The sequence below is a fragment of the Corapipo altera genome, unplaced genomic scaffold, assembly GCF_003945725.1.
Source record: "Corapipo altera isolate COAL_440 unplaced genomic scaffold, ASM394572v1 70, whole genome shotgun sequence".
In the NCBI taxonomy this organism is placed as follows: Eukaryota; Metazoa; Chordata; class Aves; order Passeriformes; family Pipridae; genus Corapipo; species Corapipo altera.
Window position 1 is genome coordinate 2,657,720 of NW_020884911.1, and position 22,224 is coordinate 2,679,943.

At 44.8% G+C, this 22,224-nt stretch overlaps 1 long non-coding RNA gene across 1 annotated transcript in view; it reads left to right on the forward strand.

Annotated features, from left to right (window-relative positions):
- The first annotated feature begins 7,572 nt into the window (after positions 1-7,572).
- The window catches only part of LOC113952078, a 29,545-nt gene continuing 14,893 nt past the window's right edge, over positions 7,573-22,224 (forward strand). Inside the window, exon 1 of the long non-coding RNA XR_003529373.1 lies at positions 7,573-7,636. This is a non-coding gene — a long non-coding RNA (uncharacterized LOC113952078). The remainder of the gene's footprint in view (positions 7,637-22,224) is intronic.

Genomic DNA, 22,224 nt, shown 5'->3' on the forward strand with positions numbered 1-22,224 from the left:
CGTCAGTTGTGTTTTTCATGAAGCAACAAAGCCAGACCTACCCCCCTGCACTGATATTTGTAGTGTGTTCTATGGTGTTTGTAATCTGAGGGACATGGAGAGAGCACTCGTTGCTCTCTCTTATTTTTTCTGTGGCATCAGCCCGTCTTCCCATAACCCAATTTTACTCATGGAAGTCCCCAGTCCCTTTGAGGCCTCTGGCAGTACCCACACGAGTAACATGAGTTTGTGTGTTTCTACAACCCCATTAGAACATTCATGTTTATAAAATCACATGAAGGGGCTCATGGAGCTTTGCTCATTTTGGAAGGGCCTGATCCCACAGTGTTTGCTCCTGCTCGGGGCTGCTCATGCCACTCAGGCTGACTCACACAAGTGTGGCAAGACCCAGCCTTTAATTTGCAAATCCCAGTAACGGTGTGTGTTAATCAGACACCTCATCAGTGAAGGGAGTGCTAGATCTGTAGTAGCTGCATGGTAGGGCTATAAATACAAGCTAGATTTCTTGAAAACTTCCTTGCAGAATTTTGTCCCTAGAAGGGAGGACATTATTTTACTGCTGTCTGAGTCCTGAATGTAAAATTTCAGATTAGAACTAACAAAAAAAACATAATAATGATTTCCATCTGTGACGTTTCATGCCACATGTTTGTAACCCTGTTACTGAAGCAATATTTGACAGGGGCAGTTAAAAAATACTCTGATAGTGTTTTTTTCGTAAGGGCAGTTAATGAAGGTCCTTTGCAAACCCATAATAATTTAGACAGGGCTTCCTGATGAACAGCTTCGGTATGGCAGAGTTATTTCAAATGCTGATCTAGGTGCATGCTTGGACTTGTCAAGGTTGCCCTTAGTGAGGACCAGTCCCCTACAGACAATCCTGTTTTCACACTGGAGCCGTTGTTGTGTCTCTCTGTTTAAGTGCTTGACAGAAAATGTCCACAGTTAGGCTGTGCATAATGTACACTGTCAATTTGTAAAATCTTTCCCTGTGACTGTGTTGAAAGAGGGACTTTGTCACAGGTTTTCTCTTCACAGCTCCACAATTTAAATTTTTCCTGTTTTGTCATGTTAATGTAATTCGCTTAAAATATTTAAATTGTCCTTAATTAATTGAGGAAGGAGATTGCCATCGTGGTGAAGTTGCAGGCAGCGTGTGGAGCAGGAGTGCCACGATTTTGGTGAGCCCAGGTGATGAATGGTGTTGACGTGAACGGCTGCAGTTCCACAGTGTGTAATACACAAATTACACCGCCATGTGTGTTCCTCTGTGTTATGAAAGCCTTTTGTTTATACATACCCAGCTATACATTTACACATTATGTAAATAAACACACATATGCCCATGCAATTTAATTGAATATATGGCTATGGGTTAAGAGGCATGTTACTCTGATGAAAAACATCTTATGGTACGGAGTAAAAATATTTCCGACGTGCTTCTGAGCCTCCTGTAGAATTTAAGAGGGAACTGCAGAGATTTCTTTAAGGTAGTGGTTCAAACCATTGAATAGGAAGGCCTGGTATTCTTCCAAAACCTCGAGGCTCTTGAGTGGCATTCTCAGAAACCCACTGAGTTTCACTTTTATTCAGCTCTTTCTATTCCTATTCAGTTATGAGCTTTTCCATCAATCTTTGGTGTACACAAAATGGTGAGTTTTGTTTCATGTTAGGTACGTTCTTCTAAGGCAATGTACAAGAAATTATGCACGTAGATCAGCCTTTCCAACCACAAATACCCCAAAAACTGACATAAGGATGTCAGTGTAGTGAGAAGTTGCCCCAGGTGGGTTCAGTCGGCCTTGGGGGTGTGCAACATGGTCTTTGATGTGCTGAGAGGGGCATGGAGTGATGGGCTAGTGGTGCCTCCTGCCCACTCATCCATGCAGTTGGATGGGCCCAAGGAGGTGGTTTCCCGCTGGAAAAATGCCTTGAGGAGCTGCAGGAGGTGGTGAACCCACTGCTGAGCCCCTGTGGCAGGGAGCTGTTGCTGGACCTCCACCTGGGCTGCTGTTGCACGTGGCTCCCCTTCTCCCTGGTCCTCACTGGGGCGCGAGGGGGCCTGTGGGGCCGTGGTGTCTGTTCGTCTCCACGCAGGGCACCACAGGCCACCCCGCAAGGTGATGCTTCTCGCTCTGGCAGAGCCCAGATTTGTGTGTCTGCCTCACAAAGGAATCTCTTCTTTTGCTTTGTGTTTGTTGTTTTTTTCCCCTCCATCTCAGGCGCTCAGCCGGGGCTCCTCTCCTCCAGCTGTTCGGTGACACCGCGCAGCCATCAAACGCTGCAAACCCGGATCAGAGAGCAGCAGTGACAGACTCCCTGGTGCAGGCAGGCCAGGTCCCAAATCTATTGTTCATACCAGAAAGCTCAACAGAGTGACTTGACAGGTTTTTAAAGCACTGGAGAACTTCAGCAGGAAGTTTTCTGCCTTTCCTGCCCCTCCCTCTGCCTCGAGTCAGATGCAGAGCTTGTGCCATTTTAGCCATTAACAAAAAGGGGGGTGTTGTGGGTTCTGGGCACAGGTACCCACGGATAATCAGGTGTGTGAGAGTCAGCAAACCCTCTGCATGTAGGGCTGACACTGGGGTGCTTTGTACTATTGCATTCAGACACCGTGTTCTGAGCGTCTTTGTTATCGTCGCCTGATAAATAAACAGCCCTAAAATTACAGAACTTATTATGGTAATTGAGTGAAGAAAAGGAAATGCAAACCCTGCCTCACTATCTATTACATTGCCACTGCTAAAGTTGCCTAAACCTGTGCTACTCAAATGATATTGTAATATTAGCCTTCTTTCTTTTTTCACAATGATTGTTTTCTGTCCATCTCAAGCTGGATGTCAGTTCATTTAGATTTACATCAAGTAGTAAATTAAAATAATCACTCAGCAAACACTCTCAGCTCAGTTTTCTCTTTCAGTCAGGAGTTGCGAGAGATGCTTGAAGCATTCAAGCAGAAAATATTGCTGTCTAGATATTTGTCCTCTGGGTGATAAAGGAGGCATTGTCTTGGGACCCACTCAGGCCTCGGAGCTGATAGTAGCTGTGCATCACAGCTGTGAAGTGCGCTTTGTTATGTGTCTGAGGATTAGGGTTCAGGACCTTGTTTTTCTTGAAATACCAGACTGATCAGAGCTGCATATGTTCGGGGGAAAGCAGAGGTCGATGGTTCTCTGTCCACATTTTTACTAGATTATTTTTGGACAGAACTCTGGGAGAATACCCTGCAGCTTAAACCATCCCAAGAGTTTTTCATATTCTGCATTATAACCGCCGTGGAAAAAAAGGCTGTAGTTTATCTCTCTGCATCTGAAACAAAAGACTCACAGCACCGCAGACACGCCGGGCTTTGGACCCACGCTGGAACAGCCTGAATTCTGCTCCTTTGTGCTCCATTTCCAGTACAACTGCCCATTTAGGAGCACAAATGCACCTTGATGTAATAACCAAATCCAAAGAATGTCTGGCCTTAAGGACGGCACAGATCGACGGTTAATCTTAAAGCAAGGGTGGCACTGGGGTGGTGTACAGAGCAAGGGCTTGGGGGGACAAAAAAAGGCTGTTCTGTGTTTCTAAGCTGGCTGTTCCAGAAAAAAAAAAAAAGTGGATTTATTTTTTCTGTTTAAAAAATTAATCTGCATCTTTTTTCCCACTCCAACCAAAACCACGCAAATAAAAAAAAAAAAAAACAAACCAAAACAAAAAAACACCCCAAAACCCCATAACCCAGCAGTATTTATTTTGGCAAAAAAAGCTGTGTACAGGAGCACTCGTAGTGAAGATGCTGTGGTGAGGGAAGGCAGTACTTCCATTACAGCTGAGGTCTGAGTAAAGACTGCAGGATCTGGGCATGATCTCAGCCTTGGGAGCAGCTTCCTCTTTGTGGCAGCACGATGTGGGAGTTTGTGGGATTGAGGATTTGGGACCGGGCTCTCATCTCACTTATGTTGGTGTGATACCACAGGAGCTAGCTGGGTCTTCCTGATAAATAGAGGACTTTATGTGACTCTTTTGTTGCAAGGGAATGTACATGCAGACATTGCAAATTCACCTTTCAGTGTCAGTGTGAATCTCTCCCTTCCAGAAAGGGGCTCTGGTCAATAGGCAGAATATTACCCTTGAAATGATTAATGTTAATTGTGGGACTCCACTGATGGGGTGGAAGGGAGAACAACGTTTGCCCATATGCAGTTTAATGCCTGAGGGTTTAGTTGCAAGTATTTCTCTGCTTGAAAACATGTCAGTGGGCACAACTTTTGACCCCATCAAGCTTCTGAATACCCATGACTTTTAAAACTAGGCCTTCCCTTCTTCCATGGAGCTCCATCCCTGCCCAGCATTGGGCCTGCACATCCTGCTGTAGCTTCAGGTCAGTAGGGTGGCTCAGGGGCTCCTCTCTCCATGGGAAGGTGAGCTTGGAGCTGTGCTCCAGGGCACCTGGCAGGGGCTTTGAGACAGTAACTTGAGCTCTCAGGGGCTTTAATGAATGGCAGTGGACCAAAGAGCTCCTGGACGTGTTCTTACCAGCCCAGTCTTTTTGTGGATGTCATTGCCATTCAGAGGAGGCACCTGGCAATTTTCTGCTTTTATGGTCATGGCAAGAATGATCTAGAAGTATTTTTTTTGTGCCTAGACAAACTGGTTTCCAAGTGACAAAAGAGTCACTGGAGCAGGATGTGCAATGAGGAGCATTGGTCAGAGATGGACCTGTGTAATCATTGTTTGAAATAAGCTCCAGGCTCCCAACCTAGATTTGTGTTCTCATCCTGTGTTCTGTGGGACATCCTCCTGCCCTGCTGCCCCGATGTGCTCCTCTCCTGAGGGCTGGTGTGAAGAGGATGTGCACGGACCAGAGCAGTGCCACGTGGAGGGGAGGAGATGATTCCTCGTTTCTTCATGTTCTGCCTGGCAGAAGTGATTTGCTGCAGTTGTGCCTGCAGAAAGCTGGCATCACGTGAAGGCATTTATCACTGGAAATATGCTGATAGCAAACCTTCAAAAAATCATGGAGTAGCAGTCAGTGTGTCCTTTGTTTATAAGTAGTCTTTTATATTTAGGGATTTTCCTTCACTTCTGCTTCCTCCTTTCTTAGGAAATGACCACGGGGTACTGACCTCTGCTTTTGTGCTCATAGAAGTCCTCCCTCTCTCTGTTTTATTTGTCCTCTGGCTTTTTTATTTTTTTCTCAATAGTTTTTTTAAATGCCATTTGGTTTTCTTTTCTTGTGCTTTGAAAAGGTTTGGTTTACCCTTCCTCACTCGTGCCAGCACAGCTATCCATCAGTCCCTTTTCTCCTCGAAATGTTGCTACTGGTGAGGTTCTTTTATTACTACATTTTCCAGGCATTTTCCCCCTTCTTTCCTAAACCAGTTTTATGTTTTGTTTGTCTGTCTCATACTTATCTTCTTCCCATCTTCTTTCCATGGGAAAATATATTAGAGGTGCCACTTACTTTTCCTCTCTGATCCCCTCCACAGCCCTCAGAAACAACAGAAGGGGGAATTCTCTTGTTAATTGCATTAAAAAAAAAAATAGAGAAAGACAATTTCCTGAGTGAAGGAAAAAGAAAACCTGCCAGGGCAGAAGGCACCTACAGCCTCCAGCTCCCTGTGCAAACTCACATCTGGGAGGCAGAGACATGAAACCTTCCCCTCCTGGTACCTGTTCCCTCTGCTTGCATGAAGGAGAGAGGGGCCAAGATATTTCAGAGTGTAAACTGTCCTACCAGTAATTACAGCATCTTTGTGGATTTATATCAGCTGAAAATCAGGTCTCAGAGTTTTATGTGATTTGAGTTCTTTGTGGAGGGAATTAGAAGCATTCACACAGGCCTATCATGACACTTACTGAATTATTTGAAGGATACTTTGTTTCCTAGATATCTCAGTACCAACATGAATGTGGAATTGCTGAAATTATCAAAATATTGACATAAAACCTGATGCAAAATGAGACATTGTTGTCTGTGAGTGGTGTGGCTTGGGGTTTTTTGCTGCTGTCACCAATCACTGCCATCAGAGCCCAGGCAGTGGAAGGGGGAAGGGCAGAAGTCCTGGGCATGGGAAAAAAAAAAAAAAAAAAAAAAAAGAAAAGAAAACAAAAAAAAAGGGAGATAATTTCCTGACTGCAGGAAAAGAACTGCTGTAGTAGGAGGTTACCAAGGCCTCTATCTCCTTGTGTGTAGTATTCAGAGAGTTCAAACACAAGTAGGAGATCTCTGAGTGCAGGAAACAAGCAACGTAGCACGAGGTGAGAGAATTAAGCACAGAGCAGGAGGGCAGTTACCCCGTGTGCACCCACCCCCAGCAAGGGAGGTATCCAGCAAATCCTTGAAAGGGATGCCTTACAAAAGCTTCATTATAAGCTCTTGCTAATTTGAGAACTGTCAGGAATGGCAGTATTATTTTCCACTCAGCTGTTGGGATCTGTGTGTGTGTATCTGATCAAATGGCACCTTCCAAAAAACACGAGCAGTCCTTGATAAAGCCTTTGTATGGTGCCTGGCAGAAGGGCACCCCTTCAGTATAAATAAATGATATTTTAGTCTTTGTTACGTAACAAAATCTCAGTATTGTGGCTGCTGTGATGGGACATGAGCAGCTGTACCTGTTTGCTGCCATAAAGGTTGAGGATTCACAGCAGGATAACCCACTCCTGGTGCCTTTCTGCTGGAGATGAGATCCACAAAGATCTGTGAAGTACTTCTAGTCAATATTAGGAAATACTGGACGTATGCCAATGGTAGGGAGAACCAAGTGCCTTGCATTTGAAGTTTTCCTCCCTCTAACAACACAAATATGGTCTTGATGCTCTCCTGGACTTGCCTGGTGACAGTGGGATCTCACGGTGGGTTCCCTTCTGCATGGGAAGTCAGGTTTCTGAGCAGCACCGTGCATATTCCACACTAAAAGGGCATCTGAAAAGGCAGACTTGGCTGCAGCTGCTACCTGGAAATCCAGAGGCTGTTGTTTTCCTTATTTCATCTGTTGCTAGTCAGCTGGAAAGCACAGTGACCTATGAGTAATGTGGTCATCCCCAAGTCATGCTGATAAAACCTTTACACTGCTGCCTCTTGCCATCTCTCCTTCTCTATCTCTCTGAGATGTTCTGATCCAATCTTGACTTCCTTTGAGGTAGGGCATTCTGTCTTAATGCCCTAACCTCCTTGGAGAGCCAGAGAGAAATGATTTTGAGATGCTTTTTGTTGTGCTTTTGCCTGATAGACTTGTCTGCAGGGCTTTTATACCAGCCAGAGAGGATGTGGCTCTGTGGCAGTAACCCAGGGGCCCTTTAGGACACTGCTCCTCTCAATTAGTGGCTGCTATTGAAGGCATAGCAGAAGCATTTCCAAATCCCAAAATATCAGTTTGGTCCTATGGTCAGCAAGCCACCAAGTGTAGCCTAGAGCAACCTAGAGTTGGGAAGTAGCAAATCTCAGTTGCTCTTTGCTCTCTCCACCTTCTTGGCAGTACTGTCCACATCCTGGCTGCTACCAGGCAGTCAGTCACTTGGAGTATTTGTAATTCTCTGAGTTTGTTTGTGCCACTAATAAAAGTTTCTTGCTTTCTCTTTACAGATCAGCATGGTGGATTTTATGGAGGATTTCTACGGCTGAGGGATAACTGCGAATTCCCAGGTAATTGGCATTTCTTCTGCTTCTTTCATAAGCTGCCCTGGATGTTGTGACCTTTTCTTTGATTTTAGGCTGCAGTCCTCTCTCCTAATGCCCTAAACTGGGCGGCACCTCATGATCAGACTGTTGTCCTAAGTTGCTTTGAGATGCAAAGTGAAGGAAGTTCTGGTTACCCACTCAGAAAGCAGCTCTCCTGTCCCACCAATGCAGACTGCCAGTTCATATCTGAGGGGATTTGCTTGCACTTTATAATGGGATAAACAGTTGAACATTTACTGGATAAAGAACTGTCTTTCTGGCTGTATGATCCTGCCATAACTTCATGTGCTTAATGGTGAAACTCAACTTTCTTGTCCTGAGGCCAACACTCTCACTCTCTGACTGGACACAGACCCCCTCTATTTCTCACCTTTTGAAAGGGCTGAGGTTTTACTGTGGATTTTTGTCGTAGATTTTAAACTGTTTCACGCTTACATTAGCTTTGTGATGTAATGAGAAGCTCCAGGTCAGGTAAGGAGGTGCTACAGTGGGGACCTGCAGAAGAGCACTGGGTGTGATGGTTTGAGAACCACCACATCACGATAACATGAGACCCCAGTCCTGCTGTGGTACCAAGCCCGTGGCAGGAGCTTTGTGCACTGCCTGACAAGGTTGTTGAAGGCACAGCTTTAGGAGTCAGATGAAAGCAGAGTGTTTTTCAGCTTGGCACCCGTCCATCCTCGTTATGATAATGTCGGCATTGTGAGCTCCTCGGGGCAGGGCCTGTGGCTTTCCCCGTGTCTTGAGACTCTCCAAGATTGTGGCCAGCATTCTGTGAACCAAAGCTAATAAATCAAAGCCAGTTTTTCCTCATGTGCTTCAAAACCTACTCCATTTTGGAACGAGAAAACCACGTACAGCTCACTGCAGGCTTTGTCAAATTATTCCTCCCCTTCACACTTGGACTCTTCTTCATTTTCCACACACTTAATACTCACCCAGCTCCTTTCTGTAACTGGCAGCTGATCCAATTACACACTAGAGGTAGAAATACTGAAGTCTTACAGTTCAAATGTGGAATGATATGCATAGTCACTTTGTCACTCAAATCCTTAAAAAAAAAAAAAAGAAGGAAAGAAAACTCAGACTAGCTGGCCATAATTAAGGGCAGAAAATAGAGCACACAGCTAATATGTCCCTGGTTTGCCAATACTGGGATGTCACAAGTACCAGTCAGGAAGCCAGAGCCATGTGGCTTCCCAGATAAAAAGGCTGGCTTTTTACTTCTGGGGCTACAGTTCAAATCCAGCTTAAGGTTCTAAATTAAATAAGACCTTAACCTATGCCAAAACATGGGATCCCTCCAGGTCAGAGCCGAGGTTATTGGCAGGTCAGTGTGATTAAGCCTGTGTTCCATTGCCTTCAGCCCCCTTAATGGCATAAATAAAGGAATTAAGGCCCAAACTCTGTCTGAAGTGTGTGAGCACCAGCACCCAGGCACAGAGACATGGAAAAAGGAGCACCTGAATTCTCCAAGGGCAGGAACGTGGGCAGGGTTGGGTCAGTGCTTTCTGCAGGGAGGCACTTTGTGGGAATGGACTCACCCGCTGCTCAGGGGTAGCAGCAGCTCAAAGGCAGCAGAATCTGGGGTCTGTGTGTAGCTGTGTAACAGGCCTGCTCACAGAATTGCGTCTTTGGAGAATTCTGGTTCATATTCTCGGCTGGATCTTTGCTCAGAGAGCATTTTGCATTCAGCAGAACAGGCTTGTAAAACTGCAGAGCAGCAGCAGAGGATCTGCAGCACTACCAAAACTGTAGGAACTTTCAAAGCCTCCAAGCTCCTCCAGCTCCCACCAGAGAGCTCGAGATGAGAGTCCCACATGACAGAAAACAAGCAATAATTAAAAATCCCGATTTTGCCCAAAGAATTCCTTTGTTCAAGGTATGTAAATGTGTTCGCCTGCTTGTAAGTTATTTCATTTTTGATAGTTCCTTAGCTCAGTAATCTGAGCTTGGGAATAGAGGAGTCTGAAAGGAGTGTTACTCTGAAACAAAACACCTGTCTTTCAGTCAAGACTAAATTGACAAGCAACAATTTAGTTGTCTAAACTCAGAGCTTTCAGGATTTCAGACTACATAAATGTCAAGATGCCTAGGTAGGGCTCAAAGGTGAGCGACAGTGTAGGCAAATATACATTGGAACTTCAATTATCCAACCCCTGATCACTCTCAGTTACCTGAAGTTTAAGCATGTCTTCCTTCACTCTTGATTTCCACATTTTTCTGTAAAAACCCTTTGTACTGAGTCACCTCTGTCTTTGCCCAGCAGAGTCTGTAAACTTTTAAGAGCTCGTCTCCTGAGGAGCTTAGTGTGTCTGCCAGATCACAGCATCAGCAACCCCTCTCTGACAGAGCCTGTAATTATCCCTTCATGTTACCTGGTACACTGAATTAAAATAAATAAATCACTGTTTTCATCTTTGCTGTCTCTAGCTCTGCTTTTCCATAGGCACCTTCCTCCTCATACAGTGTTGTACCTGTGTGGAAATGCCTTCCTTAAATGATTCCTCCTAGGGAGATCATGTCCTCTCATGAGCAGCCAGAGGGTGGGATGGACTTTGCCAGTTAGCAAAATTCACCCTTAGTAGTTTGGATTTCAGGGACCAAAATCTTTCTTTCATTGTTCTCCCGTGACATCTTTGACATTGACTGATATCCAAGAGCCAAATATGGCTCGATATCCACAGTTTTGAGCCTTAAAAAGCTGCTGAGATCCCAACCAAGACCCTCTGAGAAATTTTGCTCTGCATCTTCCTGCCTTCAGCACTTTTTCTCAATACATCCCAGTTACTTTTGAGGGGGTTTGTTGTGATTTGATCTCAGGGAGGTACCAGTTCACATTTGCAGGTCCCTGCACCAACTATAGAACTAAATCAAAAAGCTTTGAGTGGCAGAAGAAAATGGCTGGCAGGAAAACATGTGAGGCCCCTTCGCCTCCTTTTGCACCTTTTTATTTTTCAGCCTTATTTTCACCCCATCCTTGGCTTTTATTTGGCACTTTAAGTTTCTCCCAGTGCTTCCTAAGATCTTCTGTTCTCCTCTCTGTGGCAAGTTGTGAAGGGAGTCCCTCTCCTTTTCTCCTTGCTCTTCAGCAAGTTTTCCTCTTTATCCTTCAGGGGAGGAATCTCAAACTGAGAAAGGATAGGAGATTTTTGTTTCATCCCCAAAGAGCATCTGAATAAGGCAGACCCTTCTGTGAGATGAGGGGTGGGCTGTGCTCCCTTTCCAGGGACACGCTCCGTGCTGGCACTGTGGGATAAAAGCTGCTGTGCAAGTGCTGCCTGCTCTGCAGTGGAGGATTTTTGGGTAGAATGAGCCCCCTGAACAATAAACCAGCACCCCCCCCCCGAGGAAGAAAAAGGGGATTTCAGGCCAGGTCAGGCAACATCTCCCTTCTCCTTAGCTGAAGGCAAAAAGCTTGATCCTACCAGAACAAATGGCATAAGACATGGAGGATCCAGTGCTGCACAGGAAAATAAAATCCTTTTCTCTCTTGAAAGCAGAGTTGCACAACTGAACTAGAAGGCAAAATGCAATCCAGTCATCTGTTGCTTTCGGAATAGGAAGAAAACAAAATTAAATGGGGATATTAAATTGTAAGTTTTGTGGGTAAAAAAGGAATCTCATTCCCCTGGCAGGAAACTAATATTGCAATGAAAATATAGCGACAGAAGAGGACCAGACAGTGCCCATTTCAATATTTAGGAAGTTCTAGTGTCTTAGGTGTTTCCTGGCCATCAAAAATTGAAATAAATTAAAGTTGCACTTTAATTGAATTACACAATGACATCAATTTGAACATTAGTAAACAGATGCAATTTTGTGCAATGCTTTAAATTGCGTTTTCTCACATATGCATTTAATTTAAATTTATTGAGATGGTTATTTATGTTAATAAAATAATTAAAAGCAGTTATTTAAGACTAACTATGAAATAGCTGTGTAACTACCTATATTAATAAGACAGTTAGTTAAGGGATAATGTCTATTGCTTTATGGTGTAATTGCAATAAACAGCTGCTGAGTTTGATTAAGAGCTGAAGTGGAGCTAAAGTGTTTGAGCAATCTCCAAAGCTATTTGTTGTAAGTGTACTACAAAGCAACAGCGATTATTCCTATTATACAAAAAGCCACAGCATAAACATTAAAATATAACACACAAGTATGATGATTTTTTCTTGGGTGATTGGAGCATGTGGATGGTGGGGCTGGAGAAGGAGAGCTGGGGCTTCAGTGGAGAAGAGGCTTGAGGGGGCAGTAATTTTGCTGAACAGTTTTTGCTCATACTCAGATTCTCACCCCTGTGTGAGTTTACACCTGAGTGTTCGGAGGGGCACGGCCTGTGCTTGTGAGCTGTGTTTTTTCAGGGGTGGCATCATTTGAAAATCTTTAGCTGGATCCCTTTCAGATTTTATAGAAAATTTTCAACCTCAGCTCCAGGTCTGACCTGGGAATTTCTTCAGCTTTTTGTTGCCATATAAAGAGGGAGAGTCAAGCACGTAGTAAAAACCCTTCTGCAACTTTGACCATGAAATGGCTTCTGCCACTCCATAACTCCATCATTAACACATGAAGCAGACACTTCCTGGTCCCCAGGCATATCCTGCTTTATGGCACTGACACAGACCTAAACCACAGACCATTAATTTCAGTGGGATCAGGTAAGCAAAGAGGCAGTCCTTGTATTGCTGTTGTTATTTACAAACTCCACATTCTCCTGCTGCTGGGAGATGGACTCAGACATAAGATATTTGCCTTTAAAATTCCTGCTATGTTAGGGTTAGTGAGTCTGGAAAGAGGTGCCTAATTACTTAAAAGCTCTTTTATTTCACCTTTTATTTGAGTGCACCTTTGGGTGGTGAACTCTGACAGGTTGATTGAGGCACAAATCGACAGGAGTGGTCAACTGGAGTGGGTCAAGTCCTGGAACACGAGTGTGTGGGCTTGGGAGGTTAGAACATGTCCTAGGTACCCTGCTTCAGGACCTGAGCTCCTGTACACATTACTGGCACTTGGGAATCACTCAAACAATGTTCTCACTTTCACCCACATGCAAACAACCCTGGGAAAGAGGGATGAGTCCATCACTGCTCTAAACCAAGCTCAGGGAATATGTATCCAAGTCCATTTGATCAAAACCCACCAGTTCGTTTGCATCAACGTTGACGGGTTTTCACATACAAATGTTAAAAGTTCAAAAGGGGGGAAAAAAAAAGGTGTTAGCAGCACAGTTACACTGGTTTCCTCCCTTTGCACCATCTATCCTGGAAGAGATAAGGTATCTTGGGCTAACCAGTTGGAAAAGTCAACAGGAAGAGGCAGCTTGGCAAAGTCCTACGCACAGTGATTAATCCAAGTGCCAATTCTGTGCTAATCTGCTGTGGAATGGTTTTGCTCCTGGTTTATTAAGGAAGCAGGTTTGCAGGTGGCTGGGTACTGAGGGGGTGTGTGCCTTGCTGGGCAGATTCCCTGCTGTGAGAGCAGGGCTGCCGCGAGGATCTTCCCAAATATTCTGAGATGGAGCGCGGGACCCGCTCGGCTCTGCCGGCTCCTACCTCGGGAGCAGCTTAGGCAATGGCAGGAAAGCCCACCCAGTGTACTCGCCTTGTTAAGCTTCTGGGGCTTGCAGGCCTTCCTAACTCTGCCCTGGGGAAAAACTGTGTAACAATGGATAAAAGACTTGGGCCTCCCAGCTTAGTTACAAAGGATTCTCTTCACTCATCCTCTTAGTGAGAAATCCAGTTGAATGCTTTTTGAAATCTTTCAAATATTAAAAATAAAATAAATCTTCTTATTCTGTTCCCCGGCAAGATTCTTGACTGCAGTGCCATGTTGTCACACACTTCAGGTCCTTTAAAATGTCGAAAGGACCCCCCTCAGTGATGTGGCTGCAGCCAGGTATGCAGAGAAAAGGTTATTCAATTCTTTGTGTGCCTTCAAAAAGTTAAAGAAGAAAGCCCAATGAGCCCTGAGAGGGGGAAGATAGAGTGGATATTAAAATAATTGGGTGTCAAGCTGCAGAAGGCTCACTGCTACTGCCTGGCTTGGTTGGCATCTGCTTTGGAAAACAGCTAGTTTGTGTTTATTTGTTTCAGCCAGAGAGGGGGAACTATTGCTGCTTCACCTGGTTACAGGAACATTGCAGTTTGTAGCTCTGAACAGTTACTGCAGAAAATACTTGTCAAATCACTTGTGAAGAGAACCAAACACTCTGTTCAGCTGCCTGAGAAACTGGTTTGCTTTCCACTTCCTTCTCTCCTGAAGTGTTATCTGCTCCCTTCCCTTGGAGCCAAAGTCAGCCTAGAGATGTTCTACTCCCTCTTTGCACGTGCTTTTCAACCCAGAGGGGACATGACACTTCAATACACACTGAGGTCACTTAAAATCTGAAAGAGCTGGGAAAATGAAAGCTGTCCACGTGTGCCATCATCAAGGGAAACCATCAAGTGACTCTACTACTTGTGATCTTAGAAGTCAGCTTTCCTTGCATAGAAATCTTTGACCAAGCGCGTTGTTGTCGTTGCTTTGAGAAGAAAATTTCTTCGTGGGAAGCTCTTGCAAGCAGCAGTGGTTTGTTCTCTCTGCCTTGCTGTCTCTCTCCCCTCACAAGGAGCTGCTGAATATTCAGCATCACCTGATTTTAAACTCTTTCTTTAAAGTCTTTGGTGCCTCTCACTCATTTCAGAGATCGTGCTGGTGTGTTGCTCTACTGCCTGGAGTTAGAGCACATGGCAACCTGAATTTTTTAATGGTAGGGATTTTTTGCTAAACTCTATGTTTAGATTCATGTAAAAAAAAACATCCACTTGCCTTGTTAGGTTTTGGTTGGGTTTTTTTGGGGGGAGTTGTTTTTTTTTTTTGACATCTTGCTGTCTCTGAATTTAGCTTTGGTTCATTAGTAAAGGAAATAAATAGCCACATTTCTTATTATTCACACTATTACAGAGTGTATTCCAAGCCCATACATATCCTGCAGCTTGTTAAATAATTCTTTATCCTTTAAGAAATTCTCATTAATCTCTGACCAAGAAGAGCAATACTAAGTTAGTTAGTCATCATATATAAAAATCTGAATCATTTTTACAAGTATCTTTAATGGCTTCCATTAATTACGTGTCTTCATAAAAAAGCTGCCCTTCTCAAACACAGCATCCTTTCATTCTTCAAGAGGATCTAATTTCTGAAACAACGGAAATTAAGGCACTGATGCTTTGTTTGGGCAAATTAAGCAGAAAAAAATACACAGCTCAGGCAGAAGGTGCAGGAATCACGTGTTCTATTAACTTGTCAGCTACCTTGGTATTATTAGCAAAATTTTACAAGTCAACCCAGCTCACTGCTGTGATTAGTGCTCCACTGACAGCAGAGTGCTCCGTGTGGACTGGGCTGGGATTTTAGCTGCAGCCCAGGGGAAGAGGAGGTGCCTTCCCTGCTGCTCCTGGCTTTGCCCCACACGTCCTTGGCTCGGGTTCCATGGTGGTTGTGTGGTCAACAAGGACACAATGCACCCTTCCCATCCCATCCCTGCTCCAAGGAGCGCTGTGTTTCCCTGTGCTCAGCAGCACCAAGGGGCGTTTTTAGGGTCAGACGATGTTTTAGCCCACTCATTCTCTGATCCAATATGTATCTACAAGTGAGAAAAACATTCCCACCAGGGCTGGGTGGGCAGGACCAGCCCTTTCAGGGGCAGCTCAGGCGGATTAACGTGGCTGTGAACCCGCGGCCGGGATCGCCGCGTCACCCCGTCCTTTTTTCCTTGCTCTTTGTTAACCTAAGTATTACTTGGCTACCTTAAACCCACAATAAAAGACAACATTCATTGCCCTGCCATCAGAGCTGCGCTGGACAATGTTTTCAAGACTCTCAAAAGGCATCTCCTCTGTGTTCATCTGTCTTCCTCTGCAGACACCAGAGGCCCCGAGTAACGGATAAAAAGGTCAAATGTAAAACAGAGGCCGCCTCTAACCCTTCCTGGCCTCTCTAAACCCTTCCATAGTCCATAGGCTGAGAAACACTGAAAGAGGAAGGATGGCACTGAAGCCTCTTCCTCCCCTGTTTTATTTCAGGTCAGGTAACCTTGCTCACTCTTGTGGAAAGCATGAGGAGCTCCAGGAGGGATTTAAAGAAGAGATCTTCCTCTCCCGTTCAGGTGAATAGTCATGAATTAGACTCTTGGGAGACTAAAGCAGTATAAATACATAAGGAAATCTTTTGATTACACATAGTGTTAAAAATGCTAAAAATACTTCTACTACAGTTTGTTCTGAATTTTTATGTATTTACTTATTTATCTTAATTTATGCTATTTTTCCCCCCTTCCCTGGGAAGGGAAGACTACCAATAGATAAGGGAGAGAATTTTGTGGTTTTGTATGCAGTATGAGTCCAGTACTTGGCCAAGACCCAGATCTATTGTGGCAAGAAAGTAATAGATGAACTAACTAGGGACTCAGACTCTCTGGCTGCCATCCAAGAAACATTAAAAAATGTAGTACTGCACATAACAAGTAGGAAGATGCATGCAAATGTTGATGTCTTATTGAAAACTGTTAAGTTATTAATATGTTGGGTTTATAGACGTGCATTTGGATTTTAAAACCTGCTGTCTAAGTTCATGCCCTGGAATTACCTGCTGAACTATATGTCTGAAATAATATTTAAAGCAGTGTCACATTGGCGAGGTAGTTGTGGATACGATGACATGTCTGGATCCCTGGACTGTTTCTTTTGGGAGCATCAGCTCTGGAGCAGTGGCAGTGGTCCACTTCAGCTCTCAGGAAGGTTTCTAAGCAATGGCCCTGCTTTGTTTCCTCACTGTCCTTTCCCCCTGCAAAGAAGCAAGTCATGCATGTGACCCTGAGGACCCTGAGGGTTCACTGTCCCTTGGTTCATGTGAAAGATGTGGGTCAGGAGCTTTTCTTTCATTGCCAGAGGTGTCCTTGCCATCTTCCACGTCGATCTCAACATTCCCAAGGGTCTCTTGTTGCACACTCAGCATTATGTCCAAAGTAGATGTGATCACAAAAGATTCCATGCAGAGAAGTGCATGGAAATGAACAGGCCAGAAGAGTGGTGAGCTCCAGTTGAGACAGTTCCTGGGAGCAGCCAGTGCTCTCCTGTGAGGCACGACAGGAATCTGAAATGATAATTTCTTTCCACCACAGCAATAAGCAAACAGTTTCAGTGATTGCACTTTATTCACAACCATAACTATCATTGCTGACATTCACTAGAGGTGTCAGATCCCTGGGTTTTGTGCTTTTACAGTAGTATTTTATCTCTTTCCCTCTAGAATTATTACTTTTTTAGTAGGGAATAGCTTAATGTTAGGGCTAAGAGGTGAATGGTGGGACTTGGTTTTCCATTTTTTTCCCCTGACCTTCCTTACTCCCTGTTCCCATCTCATTCCTGCTCAGAGCTTTGTTTGAGCTGGAGGACCGGTTTCGTGGTGGTTGTTGTATGAAGTGAGCTTGCTCGTGCAGTGGGTTTTTTTCTAATCTCTCAACTCTAATTGTTGCATGCAAATTGTTTAATAAATAATGTTGGACAGAAAAAAAGAAGAATAGATATTAATTAAGAAAAGGATTTAGGCTGACTCAGTCTCATACATGAGACAAAAGGTTAAGTAAATGCCAAGGCTGCTATGCCTCTTCAAACAATGAATATTAGTTTTAGAATCATTAATGTCTGCTTAGAAAACAGAGTCATACTGGAGTCTTGTATGCCAAAATAACCAAGGCCAGGGCTGTTTCTTTTCAATCTGAAGCTAAATTATTCTCCAATAGAGGGCTAAATGTATGCAATTAACAGTGCTAGGTAGGACAACAGGGAATGGCACTTCTAATATGTAGCCAAATTGAGATCAAGTTTTTCTTTAAATCTGGTAACTTGGACATTTAATATGCACAACTGAGCTCTGCAACAGAATTAGTGAAAAGAAGCAGATAATTAACTCCTTCACTGCTTGTCAATGGAGACAGAATGATTAGTCTGCTGTTTACTCATTCCTGTCTTCCAAAGTTGCTGGATCTACAAAAGCAAAGGTTTTGTTCAAGTGTCTCGCATACATGGACAAAGATGAGGACAGTTGTTGTCTTTATGAGAAAGAGAATTACCACATCCTGCCAAAAAATGCTCTGTACTAGACAAGACACGTTACTTACCACGTTGGCATCACCCTTTTAGTGTAGGTGTGCCTCATAATAATCATAATACTTAATTCTCACCCAGAGATCTCCGAGAGATTGAATATTTTTATTCCAAATTTACTGAAGGAAAGTGAAATAAAAGATGGTGAAGTGACTTGCATAAGGTAACTGGGCAGAGCAATGGACAAATGGGTGTGAAGCTCAGCTCCTGAATCCTAGGTAGTGCTCAACTGGAAATTTCATGGAGTTTGGTGGGGACATCTCTGAGGTACAGTTTTTGACTGGTCAAGAAGCCAAGTCCAATTGTCCCTGTGTTTCTAGGGTTAGTTTGACTCTGCAAAGTTGAAACCGCTAAAGTTAAGATGTATTTTTACTTCTGTGTGTATCTGAACGAAGTCTGCACTTCCTTGCTCTGGGTTCTGCCTGAGTTAAAGCAGAAGGGCATCATTTTCCATGCCATGTAGCACAGCCTTTCCTCCTGCTGAGGAGGCTTTCAAAGCAGAGCCTTTGGTGGCAGCAGTGACTCCCCCTGAAGTCAACAGCCACCTGCAAATAAACCCTCAGGTTTGAAAACAGGACACTTCAGTAGCTCAAGTTTTGTTTCTAAGGCTGAAGTGCATTACAGCTCTCATTTAACTGAGTAAATAATATTATGCTGAAGTCCTTTGCATTGTCATCAACAGGAAGAGATAGCTTTGCTCTAGGGCTTGTTTCAGTGAAGGGTCTGTACTGGAATGTGTTGTATTTACATTTAATATTTGTGCCGTGTCTGGATCTCCCTCTCCAGTTTCTGGTGCTTGGTGCTTTCAAGAGTGAAGAAAACATATCTGGAGAATGGGCCCATCCAGGGACACGTGCTCAGGCCCAATTCTGAGCCTTAATACTTTTCTTTTAGGCTTTTCACTTGCTATTACTAGGAAAAAGCAAAGAAGGAGCCAAACACCAGATTGTCCTTTTTGATATCAAGCTCCTTTCTAGATCAGGGGGTTATTAGTTTGTGCTCAGGCTTGACCCTGTATAAAAGCTACATAAAGAGGGCTGACATATGGGATGTTTTAACTCTCCATATTTAAGTCATCTTTGTTAAGACCATTTGGAAAGAATCTGTGCGTTTTCTACTGGTGAGTCTTTGTCTTTTTCTTTCAAGAATTTTATTTCTGGAGAGTCTGGATGAGTCCAACTGGCTCTGTCCTACCCAGCTGGCCTGAGCACAAGTGGACTCCAGCAATCTGAAGGTCTCTTAACACAGTGGTCCTGCAGGATCTGGCTGAGGCCACCTAGGAACAGCTTCCCTGTGGCTTCAGTGGCCTGATTCACCCCTGGGCAAATATTTGATTTTGAAAATGGTTAGCTTTCACTTATTTCACCGTGTGTTCATGCCAAAAGCCCAGGCATGCCCTTGTATTTGCTAAAGGTCTGGCTCTGGCAGCGTGGTGTGGGAGGATCTCCTGTCATGCAAAACCTGAGGTCAAACTGTCCCCTAGCATTCCTCAGTGCTGCCTTGACAGTTGGCTCTGAGGTGATGTGTTTGATGCCATTAGAGAGAAAATTTTTGGGTTGCTCATTGTTATGGCTTAGTCATGCTCATGATTTTATCCCTCATGGATAGACCTCAGAGCTCACTGTCGATCCTGACAGGCACTATTCACTGACTCATCCTGTACCCATCGGAATTGTGGCACTCGTGGCAACACTGTGTGACCGAGTTGGGGCAGGCAAAAGGTCCCCAGGTCCCTCCTCCTGAGGTCAATAACCACAGATCCTGTTGCTGTGGTGATAGGGGCTTCTGGGATACACATGTACATAAAGATATGTGCCTCAGACCAACAGAGAAATCCCTAAAATAGTGCAGGAGAAGGGAAATCAGGCTGTGTTAGTGTAAGACTGCTCGTGGAGGAGTCACTGGCAACAGGGCCCTCAGTGAGGGCAGGCACCTGCTGCCCCAGCTGGAGCCAGTCCTGCACTGATCTCTCTGGCTGCTCCAGTCCTCTCTTCCCTCCCTCCAGCTGCTCCAGGCCTTTCTCTCCGTGCGTTTGCAGTTGGCTCTGATCTGTGCTCCCTCAGCTCCTGCCGGTGCCTCCGAGCCCCTGCCCTGCTGCCCCACTCAGCCCCTGGTGCCTCTGCTCATCCCTTCCCGCAGCCATGAGCTCCATGGCCCCGCTCTGCTGCCTCCAGCCTCACTGAGCACCCTCAGGCCCCTACTCTCATCTTCTACCTTTCCTTACTTTGTGTTTCCACCTCCCCAGATGAGCCCTGTCCCACTGCCTGGGTGTGACAGCCATGACAGGCACCGTGACACCACTGCTCCTCCCCTGGCTCGAGGCCGGGCAGGACTCAGCCCTCACATCTCACGGGCTGCAGAGGTGCTCGTGCTGAGCTGGGTCTTTCCTCAACAGACCTCACCCGGTTTTGTAGCACAACCAGTCCCATCCATCAGCCCATCTCCAGGTGCTGACAGGCTGGACGAGGGCCAGGCTCTGCTCCTTGCAGTGTTTAATCCCAGCGCCAAGTCACCAGGACACCGTAGACCATTGGGTTCCGCTCAGGCATAATCCCATCATTACCACTGATTTGTTCGCTCCCGCTCCCCACGGAGCTTTTAATCAACTCTCCATCTTTGTGCCTTCACACCTTTACGCTTTTCATGATTGGCTCTGCTACCTTCTGCCTCTGCAATGAAATAGTACCATAGAAATCCTCCTGCCTCTTACATACATTAACAATCCCATTTCTGCTCTCTCTGGTCCAGTGAAGGGATCTCCCTCACCCACAAAGACACCACTGTCTCTGGTAGGCGCACGGGGAATAGCTTCTATTCATTATTCCCAAAGTCCAGTACAATGGGTTATAATTAGTTACTGGCCTCTTTGGTTTACCCTACCTTCAAAGGCTCTTTTATAGTTTAAAAGTGAAGGGAGATGCTGACATTAATTTTGGCTGTCTCTCCATAGTGTTGTGCAGAAAAGATAAAACTAACATGCAGGTAAAGGGATAAGTAACTCACTAGCTAAAAAAAAAACTGAAAAGCAAGCAAATAGGGTCATCATCACATTCATTTCATGAAAGTAGCGTGGTGTTGGGGAGAACTCATTAGCCTTTTTGTTCTGCATTATCACCATCATTTATCAGCAGTTGTATCACATGTCACAGCCACTATCCTTTCTGGCATCCAGTGTGGGACCAAAGGACTCCCAGGGAATGCTGAGTTTGGACGCCGGGGCTGTGCCGTGTGATGCACTAGGCGCTGCATTAATTGTGGCAGATAGAATTTTTTCCAATATACTCCTAAAGGGACACTCAATAAAGCAATGCAGTGTGATTTACCAACTCAAAGAAGCATGGACAAATAAAGCCACATCATGGGCCTGTCCTCCTTTCCCCTAAACCTTCATTTGGTTGTTGGTGCTGGAAGTGTTGCAAGTTGTTTGAAAACAAAACAAGCTCAGCCCACAAGTGAAGAAAAAAACGAAACATTAGGCTAATCAGTCCACACAAACACAGGCTGCTTTCAGTGAAACACTTCCTTCTGGTTATGTCTCCAGTGATGGTGGTCTGTTAAATCTTTAAAGAAATCTGCTGCTTCTTTAAGCTGTGGCTCTCTGATCATTTTCTGTGCACACAGGCACAGCCCTCCACTGCAAAGCAGAGTTTGGGAGGTAGTTTTAGGAATCAGCCAGGAGCTCCTCCATGAACCCAGTCCTTTAATTGCCCAGTGGTAATTGCCCACCTCTTGCATCAATGCAGAAACACGTGCGAAGGGAGCAAACTGCAGCCTGTCCAAGCAGCTGGAGCTGCAGTTATCGGATCAAGTCAGCCCTGTAAGAAAGTATCTGATGTACAAGAGTGGTGCACATCCACCATCCCATCTAAGAGGATGGGAAACGGCATCTTTAGATATTTTGAGCATCAGAGCAGGATGTGAAGGGGCAAGTCAGTGAACCCTGTGACTCAGCTGCTGGGAGCAGCAGCATTTGCTTACCCCCAGGCAGATTGTGAGGATTAATTAATATTTGCAAAGTGCTTTGAAGATGAAAAGTAGCATGTTAAGTACTATAAAGTATTATTAATAGTGATAACAAACTGATAATTTTGGAGCATATGAGTCTTTTCTTAACCTTTTCTAGCAAGCCCTTACATTGCAAGCAGCTGAACGAGTGACAGCACAACAGCCAGAGTACCTGGTCCCCTGTTTTCCAAAGCACTGGGGTTGTGCTGGTTGAGCAAGGCACTAAGGAAGTACAAACCACATTCCCTTTCCCCTCTGAGCACTGCACTGAGCAGGAGAAGTGCTCTGGCTCTGGGCAGTGTCGCTCCCTGTGCAGCCATGCGGGAAGGAGGGAGCCTCGTGGATGGGACTGGGTGCTGCCAGTGATGGCTCCTCCTGTCACCCCTTTGGATCTCATGC